The 26,669-nt window shown below is 39.4% G+C and overlaps 1 long non-coding RNA gene across 1 annotated transcript; it reads left to right on the plus strand.

Moving 5' to 3' along the window:
* The first annotated feature begins 1,125 nt into the window (after positions 1 to 1,125).
* Positions 1,126 to 24,201, plus strand: LOC122215194. The gene is made up of 3 exons (XR_006200306.1): positions 1,126 to 1,209; positions 7,151 to 7,255; positions 24,029 to 24,201. It is a non-coding gene; the product is annotated as an uncharacterized LOC122215194 (long non-coding RNA).
* The last annotated feature ends 2,468 nt before the right edge of the window (positions 24,202 to 26,669 follow it).

A 26,669-nucleotide genomic window follows, 5' to 3' on the forward strand; every position in this document is an offset into this window, starting at 1 on the left:
ATCTATAAATCTAAAATTGTTCCACAATAAAGATTTTGTTAAAAGTTCATCACACGCATTTATTGACCATAATACACTTATTCGAAAAGCAACTTTGGGGGTGACAGCAGGCAGACACTAGAGCCTTTGCTACCAAGGGTGCCGTAGTCTTCACCAACATGGTCTCTAGTCAAAGGAGCAGCCCAGAGTCCCCGGGACCGGAGCCCTTGCCATAGTGAGACCTGCCCTTGGGTCCCAACTTGCTGTCACCCCACACTTTCTGGAATTGGGATGCCACAGCTCCTCACCACCCACAGAACTGTGCTGATGCTGTGCTGCTGCCCTACCCCTGGGCCCTAAGTCAGGCTTTTGACCTGCCATCCCTGGGGCCTTACTGTGGCTGCACTTTGAACCCTGGGCCCAAGTCACTGCCGTGTCCTCATTCCTAGGCTCATGCTACTGCTACATCTCACCCCCAGCCCCAAACCTGAGCCCAGCTGGTGAGCCCCAGAGGCTCAGTGGTGGTCTACACACTCTCAAACCTCACACAACAGCTCCACCACTGCAGCTGCTGTTCCTGTGTCCCATGTCCCAGGTGCCACAGCAGCTAAACGTACCCCTTTCTCTAGCTCCGCTGCCCCTCTGAGTGCTGTATGCCTGACCCGATGCCAAGAGGGCTCCCCTCAGCTTAGCTCTTGCTCCCTTGGAGAAAAAGGAAGATAAGAGGACCTCAGAAGCCTTTACCACCAAAGACCCCAATGGCCTTTGCCACTGAATGTCCAGCACACTCCCCTAGGACCCCTGCAGTGTTCCCCAGCACTGACCTCAGTTCACAGAGCTGTACAAATACCCTACTGCCATGCCCTCCCCAGAACTAGAGATTCTGCCCCCTACCCTCCCCCTCTGCCACCCCTCCAAGCTGGTGTAGTGCAAAAGGCCAGGAGAGGTGCTGCTCCCTCCACTGCACAGACATGAGATAATTTTTGTTTCTAGGGACAAAGAGGACTAGATATTAGCTGTAACTCCTACATGATGACTTGGGTATGTTCTGATGACAGGCCCTTCCATCCATGAAATGATGGAATTCTGAGAGTGAGTCCTACCAGCATTCTTCTTAATATGTCAGCAGCACTGCAATAATGGAAATTCAGGAACACCTCAAGAGTTACAGCAGAAAGAGGCAGGGAGATTATCTTGTTCCATAAATTGCAGAAATGAAACCAGATCAATGTAAGCCCTCATCATAAATCATTCTCATTGGGAAATTCAGCCATTGGCACTATCTTCCTGGCGGAGGGAAGGAGACACACATCTGTTATCAGTAAATATTCTGTCTGACAATAGAGGACTCTCCTTGCCTGGGTGTAAATAGTACAACTGGTTTAGGCCCACTAAGCTGTTCTAGATTTCAAACAAAAACAGCTGGGTATGTATATCCTGAGCCAGAAAATAGCCTCACTCTAGCAGTTGGAAGATAAATACCAAGCCAGAGGGCCTGAAAGAGACTGGGCATTAAATAGAGACAAGACAGCATTAAATATACTTGTGTGGGAGCCAACATTTCGAACTGTGAGACATTAGGAATCTATTGACAACCTATTAAATGTAAATGTCTATTAACAGACTGTTAGCAGAGGGTGATAAAAAGAATATTTATACTTCAGTGCCATGGTATAAAAATGAAACCTGGGGCACCTGGGTGGCTCAGTTAAGCATCTGACTTTGGCTCAGGTCATGATCTCATGGTTTGTGAGTTCGAGCCCCACATTGGGCTCTCTGCTGACGGCTCAGAGCCTGGAGCCTGCTTCGGATTCTGTGTCTCCCCCTCTCTCTGTCCCCCCCTCCCCACTGATGCTATGTCCCTCTCTCTCTCAAAAATAAATTAAAAAATTAAAAAAATAAAAAATAGAAATAAAAATGAAACCTGGCATGATTGTTTGTACACTGACGAGCTGTACCCTAGGCAGCTGCCACATGCTGTCTCACAGGGAGAGCCTGTCTCCTTTCCTGCCATCTCACTTGATATTTGTCTGGAATAGGGGCCTGTAGCAGTGTGACAGGCATCCCCTGTGGTCCCCTAGCCTGAGTTTGCAAGTGATCGCAGCCTACCACAGCTGACAAGCTCATCACAGAAGCGTTTTGAGTCCTACTTATTGACTTTAGGGTTTCATGTGCATATACATGAGAAAGATACACACAGGGCTTATTGGGGAAAACTGTATCTACTACCAGAGATTTCATCAACTATCTACAGTAGTACCTGGAGTCCTTCCTTCTCAAGAGGAAGACTCTTTATCTGAACAGTGTGAAATAAGAGCTCCAGAATCTTCCAGATTTGGTTGGGATTCTAGCTCACCATTTAATGGACTGTGTGATTTCAGTTACATTAAAAAGAAAAAAAAAAAAAACTCGTGAAAATCCCACTGTTACTTTTAGGGAAACCATACTAAAAATAAATCAATAATGCTTGGGGAAAAGGAAAGCAAATTTCACCTTAAGTTATGGTATCAGAAGTTTAGTTACCAGATTATTAGTTAAACTAACGAATAATGAGTGTTTATTGCTTCTGTATTGGTTACCATACTAGCCACAATATAGCAAGTATGAACAAAATCAATTATGATCCCTTCCCTCACACATTTTACTGTCTAGTGGGAAAAATATATACTAATCAAATAATCACAACTGCAAATAAGTAAATTTTCTATGATGACAAGTGTAATAAAAAGATAAGTACAGGGAGCCATGAAGTGTATAAGGGGGCTTGAATTAATCCTGATTACTGAAGGGTCCCCAGAGAAAACCCTGAGCTACATACAGGAAGAGGGCAAGGAGGAGAGTATTCTTGGCAGAGAGAGTATCAGCATAGAGAAAAGGGAGAGGACCAGAGCAAATGGGGGAAAAACAAACAAACAAACCAACCAACAAACACAAATAGATCCACTTATATCTAGAGTTCTGGGGCCTTCAGCTCTAAACTTTATGCAGGATACTAATGACCTGGTCTATCCTGAGGGTGACAACCAGGGTGGTGGGGGTGCTAGGAGCTATACCATTCTAGGAATGGTTGAGGAAACCTGGAAACAGTCTGGAGAAAAGTAGAATGACGTTAAATTGTTTAAACTCTCTATGAAAGAAAATAAAGATTTATCTGCATTGCTTCCATTGGCAGCTAAAAAAATCACAGGCAGAACATGAATGCAGATAGGTTTCAGTTCTACACAGGATTACAGTTAGGATAAATCTGGTTGAAATTTCTCAGCGTTCCCATATGTAGAATTCTACATAATGCCATGAAGTATGTTTTTCATTTACTATAATTTTTAGATTTTTTTGTTATTTCAAAATTTGATATGAGGGTTATGTTGCACGGAACACATAATCATTTCTCTGAAATCCTTATCTACTTTTTTTCCTGTACCTTTTCTCAAAAAGGTAGAATCTCAAGGTCCTATTCTTAGGAGCAAAATTTAAATGAAGTCATTCATTGAAGCCATTTATTTGTTTATTTATTCATTATTTTTTAAAAATAGTTTGGGAGTGCCTACTATGTGCCAAGTGTTATGCCAAATGTTGGGGATGGAGTAGTAATCAAGGCTGATATCCTTGATAATAATTCTGGATCTGCGTGCCATTTCTCAGACTTGAGGTTCAAGACTCAGCTCTAGTCCAGTTACTATGCTTTTCTCTAAGCAACTAGAACTTATCTCTTCCAAGTTGTATTACATTTGATGTGATACGGCCTCTTAATTTAATTAGCTCTCTGGAGAGTAAGTCAGTCTGCCCACTGTAATATGACCAGTCATTGCCCACAAGTCAACACCGGGCCACCATTTTACCCTGGTGAGTTCCTCAGCCTCACTACCAGCTTGGAGGATGCCTTAGTGCAGACAGCACCTAGAAACTAAGAATTGTTTACTGCCTTTGATAGGGAAAGAGAAACTCAAGTTCTGATATATTCTAAATTCTGATCTTTGGGTTATCTTTGTCTATATTAGTATCTCAAAAGTGAAAAAAAATCTTGCTGACCAAACTTCATAATCTTTCTATGTAATAAAATGACAAAGAATATTTTTATACTTTATTTCACTCACTCAACAAATATAATTTTTTTAAAATGTCTATTATTTATTTTTGAGAGAGAGAGCACAAGCAGAGGAGGGGCAGAGGCAAAGGGGGACAGAGGATCCAAAGCAGAGTGGTCTCTGAGCTGACAGCAGAGAGCCTGACATGGGACTCAAACTCACGAACTGCAAGATCATGACCTAAGTTGAGGTCAGACACTCAACTGACTGAGCCACCCAGACGCCCTCAACAGATACAACTCTAATCCAACTCACACCAGATGGTGATCTTAATTCTAATTTACTGCCTTTCCCTGAGAACATCACAAAAGAATAGTTTTGCTGGTTAGCATAATGTACTACATTCTGGAGTGTTAAGAGTTACATTTTTCTTGGTTTTCTATTAGAAAGTCAAAGTTAAAGCCTTGTCTAAAACAGAAAATTGATTTATGCTGTAATTCTCTTTGACCTGGTGAATATCAGTTGTTTTAATGTCAAGAATGAAAAAGTGAACAAAGCAGTCTTGCAATTATGTGAATGAACTAGCACAATGGCACCTTGCTCTCCTCCTACAGACCTGGGATTTATCTTCCTTGTAGGGCAGGCTTTTTAAAGCTCTGATGCCACCATCTGGGCTCTGTAGTGAAGGAAATAAATCACAAAGGACTTTTTAAAAAGATAACACATTCATTTCAAATATAATACTTAGCTGTGAGTTATAGTCAGAAAAAAATACCTTCATTGACATTTTTATTTATTTTGCATATTCTACCAAGATCCTTGGGCACATGGTGTCACAGTGACATGAGTTCTGGTTCTGCAATCAGAACTGAGTCTCCACGCTTGCACTTACTACTGTGAGACCACAGACAAGTAACACTCTCTTTGTTTGCTTCCTTATCTGCAAAATACAGTGCCTAATAAATTACTGTTTCAGGATTGAATGACATAAAATATGTATACCATCTGGCACATAGGAAGTGCTCAATAAATGGTATATTAATTCCATTGATATTGGCACATTTTAGCATTTTTTATCCTGCATAGTGTTGATTATATCTAATTTATGTTTATCAAAAGTTACATCTTAGGTTGTTATTACTATTTCTATCCTAGGAATACATATAAAATAAAATTTGTCTCAAACTGCCTCTTCTTTGTTTTATAAGGACTAAATATGATAATGAATTTAACAGAAAAAAATAGTTCTTGAATATTATTGGCCCAAATCAAAGTAATTTATATGAAATAATATCTAATATTTTATTTAGAGGAATCAAGGTTATATGTCAACTCTTAAACCTGACTTATGAAAGCTAATAAGCAGGTGAGGAGGTTTAAATCCTTAAACAGGTCACAGTGCTCTAAGATTAGATAACAAGATACAAATGAACAAAGGGTTCCAACTCTTGGAACCTTTAATGGGGTTTCCAAGTTGGGCAAATAATGAATTATGCAATGCCAGGACAGGAAAACACGTGCCAGCAGCTTAGTGAAGATGTCTAAACTGGAAATACAAAATAAAATATCCTCAAAAATAGAGAAATATACAGAATACAAAATACATTCCATATAATCTCACCCATGAAACAACTGTTCTAAATTTGTTTTGTAAATCACAGAATTGATATATGGACATGAATGGAGAGACAGACTATTACCAGAAATAACATGAGCCTGGATATACTGCTTTACATCTTGCTATGTTACTCACACTGTATTATGGATGTGGTTCCTAACATGAAATGAAATCTACCAAAATGCTACAATCAGCTGAATTTCATATTTATTCCTGGTACATTTTTTTAGTGCAACGTCTCTTTCAACAAGATTAAAGGATAAACCATTTACAATCCGGAACTTAAAAAAAAATACTGTGTACCTAACACAAATATAGAGTTGAAAAGCTTTTCAAGCCAGATGTCCAGATGTTTTGTTTATATAAATCTGAACAGGTAACAATTTAGAAACGTTTGCATGTCTGTGGGAATTTATCTTTTCATTATTTTATTTTATTCTATGTTTTTAGTTTTCAGGCTCTATTTAATTATTTAGATTAATGTGGAAATTATAAATTATTAATATCAATAAAAAATATTTTAAATTTTGTTCTGCATTACCAGGTGGTGCTAATTTTTGTAGCACATTTGATTTGCTTTCAGGAAACCATAAAAAAATATAATTTTTGCTAATTTCTTAGCTTTTCCAAACTAAGCCTAAAAGTCAAGATAAATTAAGAATGAAGAGTCTTTCAGTATTTGGATAAGTTGACAGTCAACCTGTAAGTCATTACTTTAAAGTACACACCAATTACGTGTGCATATAACCAGCTTTTCAAACAAACATAGCCTCTACCATTTACACAAATCGTAAGAATTTCTGTTAGTGTAACATCTTGGCACAGGCAGCATTGGTTTTTGTCAGCTCATAAGTATTCTTTACCTTGAAAAGTTTATACTATTCCTCTGTGGACACTCTCTTACCAAAAGAAAAGAAAACAAAACTTATTAAATTGTTACATGCCCAATCAAATCACCAAGCAGAAAGCTTACAATAGTTTTCCTAAGAAATTGTGGCCAGGTGAGTCAAGTCACCAACTTAATAGGGTCATAAAAATGTCAGAATTATGCAAATACTTTGCAAAAGAAGTTAAACAGTATACATTTTATGGTTAGCTCACAAATTTCCAACTCGTTCACCACTGTGTGAGCACAAGGATCAGAGGACAATAAAAGAAAAAGTCATCCTGCAGAAAGTAAATTCTAGATTAAGAATTAAATATTGTATTTCTTTCTTCCTTTTTTTTTTTTTTTAGATCAGTCTCCTTCTCCTTTGGGGCTCACTGACTAATATTTGTTTGAACTATTCATTAGTAATGAAATGTAGCACAAGCTGCCTACAGTTCCCAACCACAACGAAATCAGTTTAACAATTAGGGAGTATTTTGTTTTAAAATTTCCTAAAAAAGTGTCATATAATTTACATGGCAGTATGGGTCTTGTAGTTTAGTTTATAAGGACACTTTACTTTCAGTACTAAACAAAACATGATATACAAGATTTGTATAAACAAGTGTTCAGATATGCTTTTTTTTTCATTTAATTTAGAAACAATCATCAGGCAAAGACCAATGGAGATAACCCTAATAAATCTGGCTGTATGGTTAATGGCATACCTACTATAATATAGCAACCAGGCTAAGCGATATGCAGGTAAGATCTCATTTCACTCTCCTAACAACAATAGAGTTGTTTCAAATATGGAAACTGAGGCACAGAAAATTTAGTAGCTTGACTCCAGAGGCAGCATCCTCAATATCTCTAATCTCTATATGGACCAAGGGAAAATAAATCCTGCTCTTTAGTTATTTCTCTTTATTCTTAATACTTGCATCCTCAGTGCCATACCAGGAGTGGTTTTTCAGGGAAAGAATTAAAACTGTTATGTTGGAAACTGGTAAGTTAGAGCTGGCAGTTTTGGGGCGAGAACAGCGATTTCCTCCTGCCTGAGAACGCTGCTAATACACACTGTTACTAAGAAGAAATTGAATCCCGGGGGAGGGCTCCGCGGTCTAAACCTTAGGAATCAGATTTAAAATAAAGAATTCTCCATGTACTTAAACAAATTAATAAAATTTTATAAAAAATTGCTTTTAAACAGAAGCAGTACTATCAAATAGTATATTTAAACAAACAATATTTAACCTTTTCTGTGTAATCTTGAACTAGTGATTCAAGATCCGTCTAACCTTGTCCTGGTCATTGAAACCCCCCTTGAATTGTTTTAGAGTTGTAACTGTGCCTCTGGCTCCCATATGCTCCTGGGATTCATGTCATCTAATCAAAACACGTGTTTTGGCAATATGTCATTTCCTTCAACATATGAATTCAGCTGCTTTTAAAGTTGATGTTTAGGGATACTTTAGCTTAAGAAATCATTCATGTAACAGTGGCCTTTTACAATCTCCTCCCCAAGCCATATAGGAACAACCATCCACAGGTTTAAGGCTGCACAAAAGAAAAAATCAGCTTGGTAGGGAAGAAGTGGAGGTGGACAGGAGGGTAGGTTAAAAGGAGAGGGGAGAGGAAGGAAGGAAGGAAAAGTGAGAACCTGAGAAAAGCAAAACAGGAAAATGAAGTTGGTGTGGCCTTCCCTTCCCAGGCTTGAGTCTAGGGCAGCACAGTAATGAGAAGAACCAACTGTCTGATCTGCCCTCCCAAGTCTCAACCAGAGATGCTGAGGACACCTTCAGCCTGTCCCTAAGTTCTACCACCCAGTGACCATGTATCTACCTCTACTGTGATCATTATTTCTCAATATGTTTTCAAGTGACTGTCTAGGGTGCTACAGAACTCCCTTGAGCATTTTTTGCAGATCTAGTGGTCCTGAACTCCCTCAGCTTTTGTTTATCTGAGAAGTCTTAACTTCTCCATTACTTTTAAGGGTAAACTTGTTGTATATAGGATTTGGGGTTGCCTTTTTTTCTTTTAGCACTTTGAATATACCAGCCCACTACCTTCTGGTCTCCAACGTTTCTGATGAGAAATCTATGATAATCTTATTGAGGATACCTTGTATGTGACAAATCACTTCTCTCTGGCTGCTTTCAAGATTCTCTCTCTTTCAACAGTTTGGTTATATGTCTCCATGTGACTCTCTTTGAGTTCATCCTAATAGAATTAGTTGAGCTTCTTTCATATTTATATTCATATCTTTCATCAATTTGGGGAAGTTTTCAGCCATTATTTCTTCAAATATTCTCGCTTCTCCTTCTGGGACTCCCACGACACACATATTGGTCTGGCTGATGTTCTCCCACAGGTCCCTAAGTTCTATTTGCTTTTCTGCAGTCTTTTTTTTCTTTCTGTTCCTCAGACTTGATGTTTCCCACTGTCTTACCTATAAGTTTGTTGATTCTTTCTTCTATCCATTCAAATCTGTCTTTGAATCCCTCTAAAGAATTTTTCATTTCAGTTATTGTAATTTTCAACTTCAAAATTTATTATAGGTTTCTTTTCCAGTTTTCTGCCTCTTTATTGATATTTCCATTGTGTTCATACACTGTTATCTCAACTTTCTCCATGTCTTCTTTTAGTACTTTGAGATTTTGAGACGGTAGTTTTAAAGTCTTTCTCAAGTATGTCTGCCAGCTGGTCTTTCTCAGAGATAGTTTCTATTGTTGTTTTTTTCCTTTGTATGAACACACTTTTCAGTTTTTTGTGTGTGCTTTGTATTTTTGTCATTGTTTTTGTTGGAAATTGAGTGTTTCAATCTAATCATATCATAACGTTGGAAATCAGATTCTCTCCCATCCCCAGTGTTTGCTGTATTTTTCTATTTGCTACCATGATGTGGGGTACTTCATTGAAGCAAATGGCTTTTGAACTGGGTAACAGATTAAGCCTGGAGGATTTTTGAGATGTATACAAGAAAAAAACCTATATTGCCATGAAGAGACAGTAGAAATATGGATGTTAAAGACAATTCTTCGACACCTCAGAAGGTAAAAGAGAGCTGGAGAGAAAGCGTCCATGTTCTTGGAGAACATATAAATAATCATGAACAGAATGTTGCTGGAAGTAGGAACATTAAAGGGCATTCTGATGAGTCTCAGATGTAAATCAGGAATGGCTATTGGGAAATGGAGAAAGGTAATCCTTGTGATTAAAGTGGCAAAGAACTTGGCTAAATTATGTTCTGCTTTTGGTGGCGGGGTGGAAGATAGAATTTGTGAATGGTAAAATTGAATATTTAGCTGAGAAGTTTTCTAAGCAAAATGTTGAAGGTGTGTCCTAGGTCCTTCTGACCACTTACAGTAAAAGCAAAGGGAAAGACATGAATTAAAGGAATTATTAAGCAAAAAGGAACCAGAATTTGGAGATGTAGAATATTCTCAACTTATCTGTATTGCAGAAAAAGAGACACAGAGAGGGGGAGAGAGAGAGAGGGAGGGAGAGAGAAATTGTGTTCTAAAGAGAACATTAAGGGTACGATTGAACCACAAATGTAATCAGCCACATCAGCAGAAATCTGGAATGAAAATGGGATTATATGAGCAGAATTAGTGCCAGTTTTAACTGAAGAAAACGAAGATGGGACAAAATGAAGGAAGGCTGTTGGACTTCTTAGATTCTACAGGACAGGGCAATAAAGCTATTCAGCTGTGAATATGTGCTAATATTTAAGAAAATAGAAGAATAACCCTGAAGTTGACTCAGAGTTCATCAGGCTACCTCCTGGGCTTCAAAGGCTGTGGCCACTGCTGGGGCCACCTGAAATTTGAGAGTGAAACTGTCCAGAGCCTTAAGGGTAGGATCCCTGCCTGGCAAATCCATGGGTGTAAGACCCACACCTGACAGAACTATAAGGGTATAACCCCTGCCCCAGTGGATCCAGAAGGCAGGATCACCACCGCAGGGAGTCACAAAGGCAGGGAATCAACCAAATAGGATTGTTCTCAAGAGTTGAGATATAATGCAGTTTTCCTTGTTATGTTTTGAACTTGCTTGAGACCTATCACACTTGTATTTCTCCATTTTCTCCTTTTTATAATGGGAATATCTAACCTATGTCTGATCCCCCCACTATTATATTTTAGAAGTACGTAATTCTCTGATTTTACAGGTTCACAGCTGGAGAGAAATTTTGCCTCAGGATAAATCATACCTCAAGTCTTACCCATATCTGAATTAGATGACATTTGCTGAGACTTAGACTTTATACTTTAAGGTTGATACAGCAATTGCACTACTAGGTATTTACCCAAAGAATACGAAAATGCTAATTCAAAGGGATACATGCACCTCAATGTTTAAAGCAGTATTATATACAATAGCCAAATTATGGAAATGGCCCAAGTGTTCATTGACTGATGAATGGATAAAGACACAATTATCTATATCTATATCTATCTCAGCCTTTGAAAAGAATGGAACATTACCATTTGCAACAATGTGGATGGAGCTAGAGAGTATTATCCCAAGCAAAATAAATCGGTCAAAGAAAGACAAATACCATACGATTTTACTTATATGTGGAATTTAATAAACAAAACAGAAGAGCAGAGGGGAAAAAAGAGAGAGAGAGAGGGAGGCAAACCAAGAAACAGACTCTTAAGTGTAGAGAACATCCTGATGGTTACCAGAGAGGAGGTGTAGGTGATGGGGGTAGAGGAGAGTACATGTTGTGATGAGCACCAGGTATTACACGTAAATGTTGAATCACTAAATTGTACACCTGAAACTAGTACTACACTGTATGTTAACTAAATGGAATTTAAATAAAAACTTAAAGTTGATGGTAGAATGAGGTAAGACTTTGGGGCTGTTGGAGTGAATAAATGTATTTTGCATGCAATAAAGACATTGATTTGGAGGGGCAGGAGCACAATGTTATAGACCGAATGTATGCGTCACCCCAAATTCATATGTTGGAATCCTAATATCCAGTGTGACTGTATGTGGATATGAGGGCCTGTGATGAAGTAATTAAAGTTAAATGAGGTCGTAAGGGTGGGGGCCCAGATCTGATAGGATTAGTGTCCCTATAAGAAGAGACACTGGCCCACTCTGTCTCCACCATGGGAGGACACAGTGAGAGGTGGATGTCTGCAAGCCAGAAAGAGAGCCCTCACCAGAAACTGACCATGCTGCACCCTCCTCTCACACTTGCAGCCTCTGGACCTGTGAAAAAATGAAACTCTGTTATTTAAGTCACTCGGTCTATGACATTTTGTCATGGCTGCCCAAGCAAATTAATACAGTGCCAACTAAGTTACTTCAGAGCATAGGAGATGTTTGATGTTTGTTAAGGGATTCGAGTCTGTAGAAAGGAACCAAAAAGACAAATATATCCCACTATATAAAAGCACCAATATGTATAGGCCTAAATGAGGGAGTTGGCATGAACATCTAATTATAGAAAATGGTCATGCTTCAAATACGAATTAGAAAATGATCCATCCTTTTGTGCTAAAGGAAGTGTCATTGTCTCAACAAGATTATCTCTTAAAAACTCCTATAGTGTAAGCATAATTCTTAATTTACTTCAGACTTAAAAGGGAACTAAAGAGCAATGCTTCTTGATAAAAGACATTTCCTAACTAACAATAATAATAATGAAAATAATTAGGGTAACAATAGCACTTGCCTTTCTGTTTTATTTCTTTGTTGGAAGGAAAACATTCATACATTTACACAAACTGGTATTCAGCATCTGTTTTGCACCAGCAGGTGTATAAACACTGCAAGTAAAGTGAAATTAAATGTGGTACTTGCCTCATGAAGTATATTTCATAGCAAGAAATAAGATAGAAACACACATAGTTTGCTCCAACGTAATGGGAAACAGCCACTAAATGAGTAGGGCCAGTTCTGTGACACGAGTAGCTCAGTGTATCTTATGAAGGAAGACAGATGTGGCAAAGCCTCACAGCACTTCAGGGAGTTTCTTTAAATAAAGGTAGGCATTTATTAGGTGGGGAGGAAGGGGCATGTTCTGGGCATAAGTAACCACATCTAAATTCATTTGCAATCAGAGATCTTAGAAGAAGTTAAATAGTTAAATTACTTGCCTAAAGTCACCCTTCTAATAGAAGAGTCAGCACTTAAGCTCAGGTCTTCTAATGCCAAATCTGTCGTTTCACTATTGGTAAATTGTGTGTGTGGTAACTTTCAGAGATGCTGGTTCCTTCCTTGTGACAGGAGATGTTGTATTCCTTACCTGTTGCTACATATCCAATTGCTCAGAATGACAATAGTCATTTGTTGTCTCCCACCATTTCCACAGCTCAAGTCCTGGGTTGTCTTGAGTGTCTGTAGTTACACATCAACTGAGGCTACAATCATCTGAAAGTTTAAATGGCACTGCAAAGTTGGTGCTGGTTGTTGTGGAGGCTTTAGTCCTCCGCACATGGACTCTCTCTAAGATGGTGACTGGATTCTCCAGAGAAAACAACCCAACAGGCCAAAGTAGAAGCAGCAATGCCTTTGATAACCTCCCCTTTAAAGCCACAAACTGCCTCCATATTGTATGAATCAGATAAAGCCATCCCTGACTTAATGTCAGAGAATTAGACAAAGTCTAATTAGACAAAGTCATGGATATCAGGAGACATACTCGGGGCCATACGTCATTATATTCATACTTTCTATAACAATAATTTTATATGGCTAGAACAAAAGCTTCTATATAGCTAATGCCTTTAAAAAGTTCTCTGTAATCCTTGAGGGGCGCCTGGGTGGCTCAGGCCATTAAGCATCTGATTTTGGCTCAGCTCATGAACTCACTGTCTGTGAGTTTGAGCCCCGTGTCCAGCTCTGTGTTGACAGGATGGAGCCTGGAGCCTGCTTTGGGTTCTGTGTCTCCGTCTCTCTCTCTGCCCCTCCCCTGCTCACACTCTGTCTCTCAAAAATAAATGAGTGTTAGGAAAAAAAAATTTTTAAGTCTTTATAATCCTTGAGAAAGCATGACAACAGATGTCAGGATTACTCCTCTGAGGCACCAGTCTTACAAGGGCCCCTACAACTTCATGAGTTTTGCCTCTGGGATTTCTACCAGGGACTCAAGGTGAAGATTGGAGGACAATCTCCTCACACTTCCAGTAGAAAGACAGGTTAGGAACCATTTGAAAGACATCTGGTAAAAGCAACCAGTAAAGTATACCCAGCATATTCTGTTCTCCATCTGCCCTCAAGGAAAACTCCTTTACCACAGCCAAACCCCTTTGGGAAGGAAATACCAACTCCAGCCTTCCTGTCTCACCTAGGGGTGAGAAAATTGCTGAGAAACACATTTGAAACTCGAAGCCAAGGAGAACAGGCTCACACAAAGGCGGAGGTGTAAGCACAGTACTGTGGAATGTTTACTCCCTACTTTCACCTTGCCACAGCAATAGGGCTCCCATGGGGACATGACATCAGAAAGAGCTGTGAGACTCAGACCCTACCTAGGGATTCCAAAGAAACCCTAAGACATTAGGGGAGATAAACATGGGGAAACTAGAGAAAACTTTAGCTTCCACACCTACAGCTATAGAAAGTACTAAACACAGCCTGACTCCTAGCCAGACACACATAAGTCCTCACAGTAATGGTCTATTTACCTCAACTCCTTTTACTATATACATCATGGCCAGCTTTCAGCATCAAATTACAAGGCAGGCTAAAAGGTGACAAACCCAGTCTGAAGAAACAAGTGAGCGTCAGACCCAGACCCAGATTTTCCAGAGGTTTTGCAAAAATTAGACTAGGAACTCAAGACAGCTATGATTATTATACCAAGTGTTCTAATGGGAAAAGTAGACAAAATGCAAAGACAGGTAATGTAACTAGCGAGGTAGAAATTAAAAGAAAAAAATAAAAAATGATAGAAATAATAATTTAAAAAACATGGTAATAGCAATGAAGAATGCCTTTCATAGACTGGAAACAGCCAAAGAAAAACTCAATTGGCTTGAAGATATGTCAATAGAAACTTCCCAAACTGAAAAGCAAAGAGAAAAATCAACAGGAAAAAAATGGAGCAGAGTATCCAAGAACTGTGGACCAGTTACAAAAGGTCTAACACAAGTATGACAGGAATACCAGAAGAAGAATGAGAGAAAGGAGCAGAATAAATGAGGTGATAATGACTGGATGAGAATTTTCCAAAATTAAAGATAAACCCCAAACCACAGATCCAGGAATCTCAGAGAATACCAAGCAGGATGAACATACTCCTAGGCATATCATATTCAAACAAAAAGAAAAGAAAACAAACAAACAAACAAACAAAAATCTTGAGAAAATCTAGAGGAGAGGAAAAAGGAAACACCTTACCTGTAAGAAACAAGGACAAGGATTGTAATGAGTTTCTTTTCAGAAACTTCACAAGCAAGAAAAGTGTGGAAAGGAAATATTTAAAGTGTTGATAAAAAGTCGCACAACCTAGAATTCTATATCCCACAAAATTATTCTTGAAAAGTGAGGAAGACTTTCTCTGGCAGATCTGAAGAAATTTGTCTATTGTGAAGCTCACTTGCAAGACAGGTTAAAGGAAATTCTTTACAGAAAAGGAAAACGACGAGGTCAGAAACGTGCATCTACATAAAGAAAGAACGAGCATTAAAGAAGGAATCAATGAGGGTAAAATTAAATCTATTTTACTCATTCTTTTTAAAAATTGTACTTGTTCTTAAAAAATATATTGATCTGACAGCCTTTTTCAAAATAATACTGCGACAATGCACTGGGTTATTATAGGTTATGGAATGAAAGAATTAACAGCAATGGTAGAGGGACAGAGAGCAGGAGTGAGGTGCTGTTACAGGACACCTGTGCTTCCTGTGATGTAGGAAGGGTTAGCGAAAGTAACGTTCCTCTCAAATGTATATTGAAAACCCTGTTGCAACTACTTCAACAATGTTTGAAAGACATACAACTAATTGTCTGAGAAAAGACAGAAAGTGGGATCTTTTAAAACCTTTGTTCACAAAAACCTTTCAAATGCTGGATCCATGCTGGAGCATGGGGTGGTTCCATTTTTGAGTTATGAGGGACCTTCGTACTGCTTTCCACAGTGCCTTCACCGATGAGATCCCCATTTCAATTCTTTTGGGTAAATATCCAGAAGACAGATTGCTTGAATTATGTAGCATTTGTTAGGAACCGCCATGATATTTCCTACAGTGGCTGTACCATTCCTACCAACAGCAGACAAGGGTTTCAATTTCTACATCTTCACCAACACTTACTCTTTTTTGTGTGTGTGTGATAAAAAATCCTAACGGGTATCATGTGCTGTGTCGATGTGTTTTTGATCTGCACTTCCCTGATGTTGACTGACGGTGAACAGCTTTTCATATACCAGTTGGCCGTTTGTATGTCTTCTTTTGAGAATGTCCCTCAGTTGGGTTTGTCACGTTCCTTCCTAATTTAACTGATATCATGCATCTTTGGCAAATATACCACAAAATGAGGCTATGTCCTCCTCAGTGCATCCTATGGGATGGTACATGATTTCAACTTGTCAGATCAAAGTTTATGTCACCTTGGATTGTTTGTTGAAAGTCATGTCTGGTAAGCTTCTCTACTGTAAAGTTACTATTTTTTCCTTGAAGGATAATAAGTACACAATAATTGGTCTATAATCTTCAAAACTGTCATGCATTAAAAGACAAAGTTACAAAAGATGAGAAAAAGCTGAGATTCTTTAATTTGAAAGTAAAATAATGTCTATCTTATTTAACCAAACCCCTTTTTTGTATATGGAAACCTGTTTCCAATGAATAAATTGGTTTTATTAAGCAATCTATTGGGGATTTTATTTTAAAATAGAAAACATATTTGCATATTTAATGAGTACTTTGAAGTCAGAGTTTGCAAAAACTGTTAAAATTTTTTTTCATACAACTGTAGATTTTTGTGTCTAAAGATGTGGTATTTGTTCACAGTTATTCATAGAAAGATGTCTTCGTCCTGTACATGTGGAAAATAACATGAGGAATTTAAGCTTCCTGCTCATGATTAACAAAAATATAACATACACCATTTGGCCTCTTGTTATTATCACTAACAAGGGGTTAAGATAAAAATACATGAATTGTACGTGTGTGTGCTTTTTCTAAAAAGCAACAGATGTCCATGGCATTAAATGACATAAGAACTTTCAAATTATTTTGGTATCAGATAAAGACTACCAATTACTAATTTCTGGTAATTAATTACCAATTACTATTTTCCCAAGTTTCTGGAAGACTGCATTGCTGTTATGTTTATAGTGTCTTGCTTCATGGCTCCCTTATAACCAGTAGCCTTGGGTTTCAGGGTTCTCCCTACTTGAAAATCTTCCACAGATGAGCACACCTTTTGACTTTCTTTGACTCAGTGTGGCCCTTATCCCTGCCCCCTACACGTAGCAACTGTGAGCAGGTGGTTAACGTTAAATAAGACACACATGCAAATGACCAGTAGGTCATGGCCCAGACTCCCCATGGAAACTTGGGGGCTTGCTCCTGTCAACCTGGGTTTCCCCACAACAATTTCACTCTGCTTGCTTCTGGCTCTTGCCTCTGATCTGACATTCTCAAGATAGTTTTGGCTTGGAACTTTACCAACAAGTGTCCCACTTGCACTTTGCTTTTGATCTATCCCCTACCTCAAGCTGATTCTGTTCATGAACTTAACCATAAGCCTCAACAATGCTCTCTGCTCCAACTACCCTGGCCCCTTCCATGGGCATCCAAACCCTGACGGCTATGATGGAAACCCTATGTTACTTCTCCACCTACTTCTTGAGCAATCTTTCCTGTTTCAAGTTACGGCTTCAAGCTAACTTGAATCAGTGCTTGAAATGCCTTCTACCACAAGGATCAATAACTCTTTATATAGTTTATAGTATGCTTTCACATGCCTTTGTGAGGTAGGCATGCAATGATTTATCATCTGTTTTGAAGATAGTAGGACCCAGATTCTGAGAAGTAAACTGATTTCTTCAAAGGCATATAGCTGGTAACGGACAGTAAAGACAAGGGCCCTAATTTTGTACTTTAAACCTCGTTCTTCCCTTAAACCATAGCTGCTTGAGTTGTAGCACTTTTCGAGTGCAAGACAACATCTGACTTTAGGTATTATGGATCGGAACAGGTGCTGTGTGTATATGTTACTTATTAGAGAAAATGTTTTTAGACTGTGGTTCCTATAACCAGACAATAATTCCTCCCTCCCTGCCCCTGAGATTCTGTTCAATTACCTTTATACTGAACAAAGGATAGTAGAAAAATTAAAGACAACTCACTTGTATTAGATCGGACCCTTAGAGAAAGGGTGGCAGAGTGGCAGAGTGTGTTAACACAAACTAGGAATAAGAAGGACCTAGGTTTGAGTCCTACCTCTGGGGCTAACTAGCAGTTTTAGCTTATAGCGTTCAATCTCAGTTTCCCATTTGTTACTCTGGAATATTAGTATTTTGGTGCATAGTGTCTAGTACATATTAGATGCCCAATTAGTGTTTGATAAATACTTGACAAGTGTTATTAAATTGAGGTGTGTGTGTGTGTGTGTGTGTGTGTGTGTGTGTGTGGTTTCCTGGGGGAAAAGGTTTGTAGCTTAATTACGAAAATTAAAATGCAGATAATAACACTGCACATGAAGGGCCTGGAACATAATAGGTTCTCCACAACTGGCAGCTGTAGGGTTTTATGTGAGGTAGGTGCTGAGATAATGAGGAAGGCAAAAGGTATTGCATTTTCTCAATTTTAGAGTCAGGAAGCTAATCTGAGCAATTTTTAAATTTAATTCTTTCATTCCACAGGTAAAGTTTATCACTGATATCAGGAAGATACAAGTAAAAGGAAAATTAGAAAGGTTCCCACCACAAAAATGTATAATAGTTGATCCTCACAACCACCCTGTAGTTGGTAGAGCAGATATTAAAATCGTCATTTATTGATGACAAATGAAATCTCATCTAGTGACTGCAGAGATAGGCCTCAATCTCAGTTCTTTGACCTTAAGACCCAGTGCTCTTTCTAGAGTCATTAATTTTTAAGTCAAGAAACAATACCTTTGGCAGCAATTCTATGTATCTATTCCTGAATTCAAGTTACTACATATCTGTTATTTCTGCTGTTTTTGTCTTGTTCTTCCTACTTATATAACATCCACCACATCTGTCTTTAGATTACATAAAAAGGAATAAATAAAAACGCCTCGTCTACTTTGTGTTTGTGCCAAGTGCCGGCTCAGAGGACCCGCAGACAATGAATGTTTTCTGAGAGCAGTGCTTGGAATATATACGTACTTTTCTCTTGTTTTGATTAGTGCCTAATGGTTTTCCACTTCAGTTTTTGTCAGATTGTCCTGAAATAGTAATAAGTAGTAACAGGAGAACAGGTTGCAGTGTTGGTTGGGACTTCTGGGGAAGCTGGCACCGTGTTAGAGATCACTAGCTACAGTACCAACATGGGAAACAGTCTCCAGGAAACCGTCCCACTTGAATCGTGACGATCTGCTCAGTTGTGATCTCACCATCAAGGTTGCAATAATTCTGGAACCACAAGCCACGGCCTTGATGCTAATAGGGATGTAGGCCTTTGTTTTTCTTGCCTTTATGTTATATGCTTTGCCAGCTTGCAAATGAAGACTCTTAAGGAAAATTTGGCATGGCTTTCCTTAGGAGAAAAGCATTGAGACATCATGCTGTAAAAATTCAGTAGAAGAGTGGTCAGAATATAAATGTTTAGAATAAAAATAAAAGGAGAAGTTTGGTCTCTGGCTTTACCACAAGCTAAATGAAATTGAGCTACTTGCCGAAAAACTCTATGGTTGAATATTCTCATCTTAGTTAAAATAATAACTGTAAGACTATGACATAGGTAAAATTTATGAATATAAGGTAAAATAGTTTTATAAATATACAGCAATTTATATAAAAAAAACTCATAGCATGTTCTCTGGTGTCACCTCATTTATCCCCAGAAGCCCTCGTATCCCCATGTTCCTTGTGGGGAGAGCAAATCGGTGCTCTATGGCAAGTTACATCAAAGTTGGAAGAATAATGCATATCTTTTGACCATGGGAGTTTGGGTTAGCTACCAATATGGTCAGGAAAAGGAAACATGTTTTATATGGTTTTTAAGCAAATTTCCTGTGGACATTGGCTGAAATCGCCCTTTACACATCATTTCTCTTTACATCTTCACAGATTAGATGTACTCAGCATGAAATTGAGGTCAGAGAAAGGCTGAAGGCCATAATGTAAGCACAAAGCAAGTCACAGGCAGCTCTTTTAAAGGTCACTTATAAAAATCATTAAGAAAATGAGATGTCGTGATAATATATCTGACTGTTTTCTCCAATATTTAAGTGCTTGATTCTAGGGTTAATTAAAAATCGAGGAAAATGGTATATAGTTGACCTTTGAAAATGTGGTATTTAGGTCCACTGACCCCCCCTGCTCAATTCCAAATCCATGTATAACTTTGATTCCCCCAAAACTTAACTACTGATAGCCTACTGTTGTCTAGAGGACTTACAGATAATATAAAGTTGATTAATACCTATTTTGTGTATTAGATGTATTATATGCTGTATTCCTAATAAAGCAAGGTAGAGAAAAGCAAATGTTAGTAAGAAAATCATAAGGAAGAGAAAGTACCTTTAAGGTATTTATTTACATTTAAGTACATTTAAGTAAAGAAAGTACATTTAAGGCTGTATTTATTGATATCATAAGTTTATATATTTATTAATAGAAATCCACAAATAAGTGGACCCACACAATTCAAACCTGTGTTGTTCAAAGGTTTCAATTGTTTCAAAAGCAGTTGTTTCAATGCTAACCTGGAGAAGAAAAAAAAGAACCCTCAATTTGAATGTGAAGTAAAGAATGTATGTGCTACCGTCTAGCAGACAAGTCCAACACCTTAATTCCCAGTGCCACAAAAGTTACTTTTCTAAAGTTTATTTATTTATGTTGAGAGAGAGAGAGAGAGAGAGTGCAGAGCCCAACATGGGGCTCGATCCCAAGCATTGTGAGATCATGACCTGAGAAGAAATCAAGAATTGGATGTTCAACCAATGGAGCCACGTAGCCACCCCACAAAGGTGCTTTCAATGACACAATCCTCGCTCCCAGGAAGAGGGGTACGGAGAGGTGTGTAACCCTGAGAAAGAAAAAAGCTGCTCTTCCTTCACCTCTAGGACCTGGACTGCTGCCCTCCCTTTGAACATCAACATTGGGAAAAGAAGAAGGTAAAACCAAGAGCCCTTGGCAATCACGCCTAAACGTGTTCAAGCCACAAACTGCTGAGTGCCCCTCTCCCGGCCAGAGTGGGTGCCAGCTGCCTGTCTACCTCAGTCATCCTCCTTCTCCTGCATGAGAATTATTGGGGCCCAGCCGGAAAATCACCCAGCTCCTGGGAGCGTCTAGCCCACAGCAAAGCCCTGCTTCCTTAAACTCTCCTAATTACGAAACATAAGCCAAATCCTAGTATAGGTTCTTTCTAACATCCTCTTGGTAAGATGCCCCACTGTCCCCTGTGATGTGTTCTCCCCTTCTTAAATGAATCATAAGGCCAACTTGTGCCCTGGCGAGGTTTGGCTGGAAGACATTAACACCAGGACAAGTTATATAGGACATGCCGGTGATGTTTCATTTATTGATCTGAGTGGTGGTCACATTAGTGTTCATGTGTTCATTAAAACACTTTTTGTCTTTTTTTATTCAAATATAATTAACAGAGTGTTATATTACTTTCAGGTGCACAGTATAATGATTCAACAATTCTATACATTACTCAGTGCTCATCCAGATAAGTGTGATCTCAACCCCCTTCCTTAGATCACCCGTCACCCCCCCACCTCCCCTCTGGCAACCACCAGTTTGTTCTCTGTATTTAAGAGTTTTGTCTCTTGTTTGTTTGTCTGTTTTATTTTTTTAATTCCACATATGTGTGAAATCACACAGTATTTGTCTTTTTCTGACTATTTAGCATCATATCTTCTAAGTCCATCCATGCAGCAAATGATAAGATTTCATTCCTTTTTATGGTTAAGTAATAATCCATTTGTATGTACCATGACTTCTTTATCCATTCATCTATGGATGAACACTAGAGTTGTTTCCCTATCTTGGTGGTTGTAAATAATGCTGCAATAAACATAGGAGTGCATATATCTTTTTGAATTCATGTTTTCATTTTCTTCTAGTAAATACCCAATAGTGGAATTGCTGGATCATATGTCCTGTCTTTCCTTCCTCTCTCCCTTTCTTTTTCCTTCCTTCTTTCCTTCCTTCCTTCCTTCCTTCTTTCCTTCCGTCCTGCCTCCCGTCCTTCTTTCCTTCCCCCCTTCCTTCCTTCCCTCCTTCCTTCCTTCCTTCCTTCCCTCCATTCTTCCTTCCCACCTTCCTCCCTCCCTCCCTTCCTTCATTCCTTCCTTCCATTCCTTCCTTCCCTTCCTTCCTTCCTTCCTTCCTTCCTTCCTTCCTTCCCTCCTTCCTTCCCTCCCTGCTTATTTCCTTCCTTCCTTCCTTCCTTCCTTCCTTCCTTCCTTCCCTCCTTTCTTCCTTCCTACCTTCCTCTCTCCCTTCCTTCCTTCCTTATCTCCTTTCTTCCTTCCTCCCTCCCTTCTTTCCTTCCTTCCTCCCTCCCTCCATTCCTTCCTTCCTTCCTTCCTTCCTTCCTTCCTTCCTTCCCTCCCTCCTTTCTTCCTTCCTACCTTCTTTCCCTTCCTTCCTCCCTCCCTTCCTTCCTCTCTCCCTTCCTTCCTTCCTTCCTTCCTTCCTTCCTTCCTTCCTTCCCTTCCTTCCTTCCCTTATTTCCTTCCTTCCTTCCTGCCTTCCGTCCTGCCTTCCTTCCTGCCTTTCCTTCCTTCCTTCCTTCCTTCCTTCCTTCCTTCCTTCCCTCCTTCCTTCCTTCCTTCCCTTCCCTCCTTCCTTCCTTCCCTCTTCCTTCCTTCCCTCTTCCTTCCTTCCCTCCTTCCTTCCTTCCCTCCTTCCTTCCTTCCTTCCTTCCTTCCTTCCTTCCTTCCTCCCTCCCCCTTCCTTCCTTCCTTCCTTCCTTCCTTCCTTCCTTCCCTCTCTCTTTCTTTTTTTCTTTCTTTACTTTTTGAGTCAGAGAAAGACTGTATGAGCAGGGAGAGGGGCAGAGAGAAAGAGAGAATCTTAAGCAGGCTCCATGCTCACCACAGAGCACGACACAGGCCCAGTCTTACAACCATGAGATCATGACTTGAGTGGAAATCAAGAGTCAGATGCTTAACCAATGAACCACCTAAGTACCCCTCTATTTTTATTTTTTTTGAGAAACCTCCATATTGTATTCCACAGTGGCTGCACCAGTTTGCATTCCCACCAACAGTGTTGCACCCTGCCAACACCTGTTGTTTCTTGTGTTGTTGATTCCAGCCATTCTGACAGGTGTGATGTGATATTTCATTTTAGTTTTGATTTGCATTTCCCTGATGATGAGTGACGTTGAGCATCTTGGTCATCTGTATGTCTCCTGTGGAAAAGAATATCATAGGAGTATAGGAGTATAAGAATATCACAGGAGTGGTAGTATTTGTTAATAAAAGTAATTTTTAAAAGTCTGCATTGGATGGAGGGATATATTCCCTAGCCCAGGAATAAATATTCTTTCAGACAAATCACCATGCAATAATTACACAAATAATAATTAAAATAGTTTTAAAACTATTAAAAGTTTTAAAATAGTTTTAAAATAGTTTAAAATAGTTTTAAATTTAAATAGTTTTAAATAAGTCTCATGTTTAAACATTAACAAAATGGGGGAGAAAAAAAGAGGCATAACAGACTAGTATTCCAAAATGTAGTGATAGTTTACATCAATATGAACATTCTTGTCTCTGTTTTCTCTGATCAAATGCACTTAAACTCAAACCAGCAAACTCACTGAAATTAATGCGGTAGAGGGACATGAGCTCACATGGGTTTCAATCAGTGAAGGAGACACCGACGACTTCTCATGTTGACTTTTGGTTTTTGGAAGGAATCGCCAAGAACCCCCATGAGCGGGTGTTCCTGACCAGTGGCAGGGACCAGGTGTCAGGCAGATTTGCAGGTACCCTGCCTAACAGAGACCTGGCTGTCTTCCATGAGTGGCTTCTAAGACCCACTGAAGTCAGCTCCAACAACACCTAGTAGCTAGTGGGGTCAAGGCCAGAGTGGAGGATCAATAGGAACACTTTTATGGGCCAATCCTGGAAGAATATGCATTGTTCTGTCCATATTCTACTGGCTGAGACTCAGTTGCATGAATTCACCCATGCAAGATGGGCTGGCAAATGTTGTCCCTCATGGGCATCAGCTTCTTAGCCAAATATTTGCACAATATGTGCAGTAAGGGGACAAAAAATCTTTGGTGGAGAGCTGTCCACCTACCCATCCCTACCCCCAAGTGAAAAATGTGACTTCTGTTATGTTAAGCCCATGTAATTTTGTGGGATTTTTTTAAGTTATCACATCTGGTTTATTTTCTTCACTAGTACCATGGGGGAAATTCCATACCTCAGAGGGATGACCGTCGACTACCAGTTGACTGCTATCAAGATGTGGAAGTAGAGGGAAAGGAGATGGGGCAGTGGAGAAGCAGCTAAGGTGGGTCTTTCAAGAGACCTGGCCATGTGCATGAGAAGTTCCTTCATTTATCAAACAAGTGTGTAACACCTACCACAAATCAGGTGGTGTACTAAGTGCCTTGTCTTTTTACAAATGTTAACCTATTTAATCCTCATAACAGCCTATAAGCAATGTGGTTATCCCCATGTAGCTAAAACAGAGTAAGTTGAAGTAAGATCCTTAGTAACCTTCAGCTAGCAAGTCACAGAGTCAATATTTAAACCAGCCCATGTGGCCCCAGATCCTCTACTCTGGCCTTAATGCATTGTTTTATGCATTATGATTTGGGAGATTCAGAGGACAACTGAGCAGTTATCTTCAAGGCAGTTGAAGGATCTGAAATGTTAAAGGGAGCTCAGACATGAGGAATCCAGCATTTCTCCAAACAGTAACCATCTATGGCTATAGGTGTTATGGTATCCACTGCAATGGGCATGAACTATGAGTAGATGGTATTATACCCATTTTACCAATTTTGAATAGAAGTCTAAGAAAGGCCACATGCCTTGCCCAGGATTTCACATCTACTGACTTAATGGAACCAGGCTTTGAACTCCCATCTAACTCAAAAGGCCTCCATTTTGCTTCTCTCTCTCTCTCTCTCTCTCTCTCTCTCTCTCTCTCATTTGTCTTTCTTTCTTTCTATCTTTCTTTCTTTTTGTGAGAGGGGGAGAGTGGGAGAAAATTACTATTGATTCATTTGCCCAAATAGAAAGTTAAAGAGGAACATAAACCAAATCAACCAGAAGATACTTATTTTCCATTTTCCAGATACCAGATAGCAATCACCTCATTATAAGGTACAATAATCTTACTCACAATTCCTAAATAATACATTTCCACTATGAATCATTGCTAGGTATGGTATGCAACCAAAGGGCATTTTATTCTTCATGACTCACATCAAATGGTTTCTATTCTAAAACCTAGAAGAGAAAATATTATGCTGACAGCTAACTAACCAGAAAGCTTCTGCAGGTGTTTCCATGACAGAGCTGTAGTAAGCTATCATGAGATTTACACTTGGATAAAATGGAAAGACAGCCCTTTGGGGGTTTGGCTTGCCTTTTGATTGATTGGAGTTAGTATGCTGAAGGGGTTCTGCCTGCCCAAAGGTCCCAAGCAATCTAAAGCTGTCACTCATTTTGCCAACTAGTTACCTTTTCCTCACGCCCTTGGCAAGGTTTCAGTGGGTGTCCAGAGAGTTTGCCGGTTGTTGTTTCTGTCTTTAGGTTTACGTGGCTGCAGGGCTCCCATCACTGGAGCCCAGAGACACTTCTGGAATACAAGAGATGGAGTTTTAAGGCTAAAAAATCAGTATTAGTCTGTTCAACTGGAGAATCACAGATAACTTTAGCAAATTTAGTGAATTTAACTACAGAGGCAAAGATGTGCCTTAAGTGTCTTGTAGGAGGTTGTCAGGGAAATGGGGCCCACAGTCTCTCAACTGCCTTCAAACACACTTTGTAGCTTAGGCAACCTGGAGGTTGCAGAACTGACAGAAAGAGGATTTCTGAGTAAAGGGGAAAAAAGGCATTAGAGGAATAAAAAATGCTGATTGTATCAGAGACTTTTGCACATACTGCCCTTCATAATCCCTGCAGAACCCTGTGAGGAAGGTGGAATTATCTCGTACAGCTCTGGTGCGCAGCCCTTATCTTTTATCAGACTTTACAACTAGCAGTTGACAGAGCCAGGGTTTGGCCCCAGTCCGTCTGGCTTTAAAATCAATGTGCTTTCCCAACCCTGTGTTGACTCACAATCAGAACCTGTTGTATGGGCCCTAAACTGGAGCAAACATGTCCACACAGCTGTTCCTCCCACGGTCTACCAATGACCTCAAAACTAATAGAAAAAGAAATCCAAAATTAATTAACTTCCTTTTTTTTAACATTTGTTTTTTGAGAGACAGAGTGTGAATGGGGGAGGGGCAGAGAGAGAGGTAAACACAGAACCGGAAGCAGGCTCCAGACTCAGAGCTGTCAGCACAGAGTCCCATGCGGGGCTCAAACCCACAAACCGGGAGATCACGACCTGAGCTGAGGTCAGACGCTTAACCAACTGAGCCGCCCCATCACCCCATAAACTTCCTCCCTAAAGTATAAAATAAATTGTTAAACTTCGCAATTATCTCTGAAAGTGTATTTCTGTACAGGTTTTATTTATCTTCCCGTTTAATCCACATCCAATTCTTAGTAATTGATTTTGGAAACTTCGGGTTCCCTCCGGCTCAGAGGAGGATGTGATGTCCTCAAGTGCAGCATCACCACACTTTTACCGGGTCCCTGAGGGCTGCTTGCCCCTTGGCCACTGAAAGCCGAACCACAGCCTTTTCCCCACTGGCCCTCATTTCTCGGCACAGCCATGGACAAAATAATTAGGTTTCTTGACACAGGTTTTTAGTTTCCACAAACCTCATCTGCTCTCTTAGAACAGGTTCAGGTAATGGTGTAAACTGCCAACTGATTATGTAAAATCATATTTACTGAAGATTAACATCCATGCAAT

Source organism: Panthera leo, chromosome A3 (genome assembly GCF_018350215.1).
Source record: "Panthera leo isolate Ple1 chromosome A3, P.leo_Ple1_pat1.1, whole genome shotgun sequence".
In the NCBI taxonomy this organism is placed as follows: Eukaryota; Metazoa; Chordata; class Mammalia; order Carnivora; family Felidae; genus Panthera; species Panthera leo.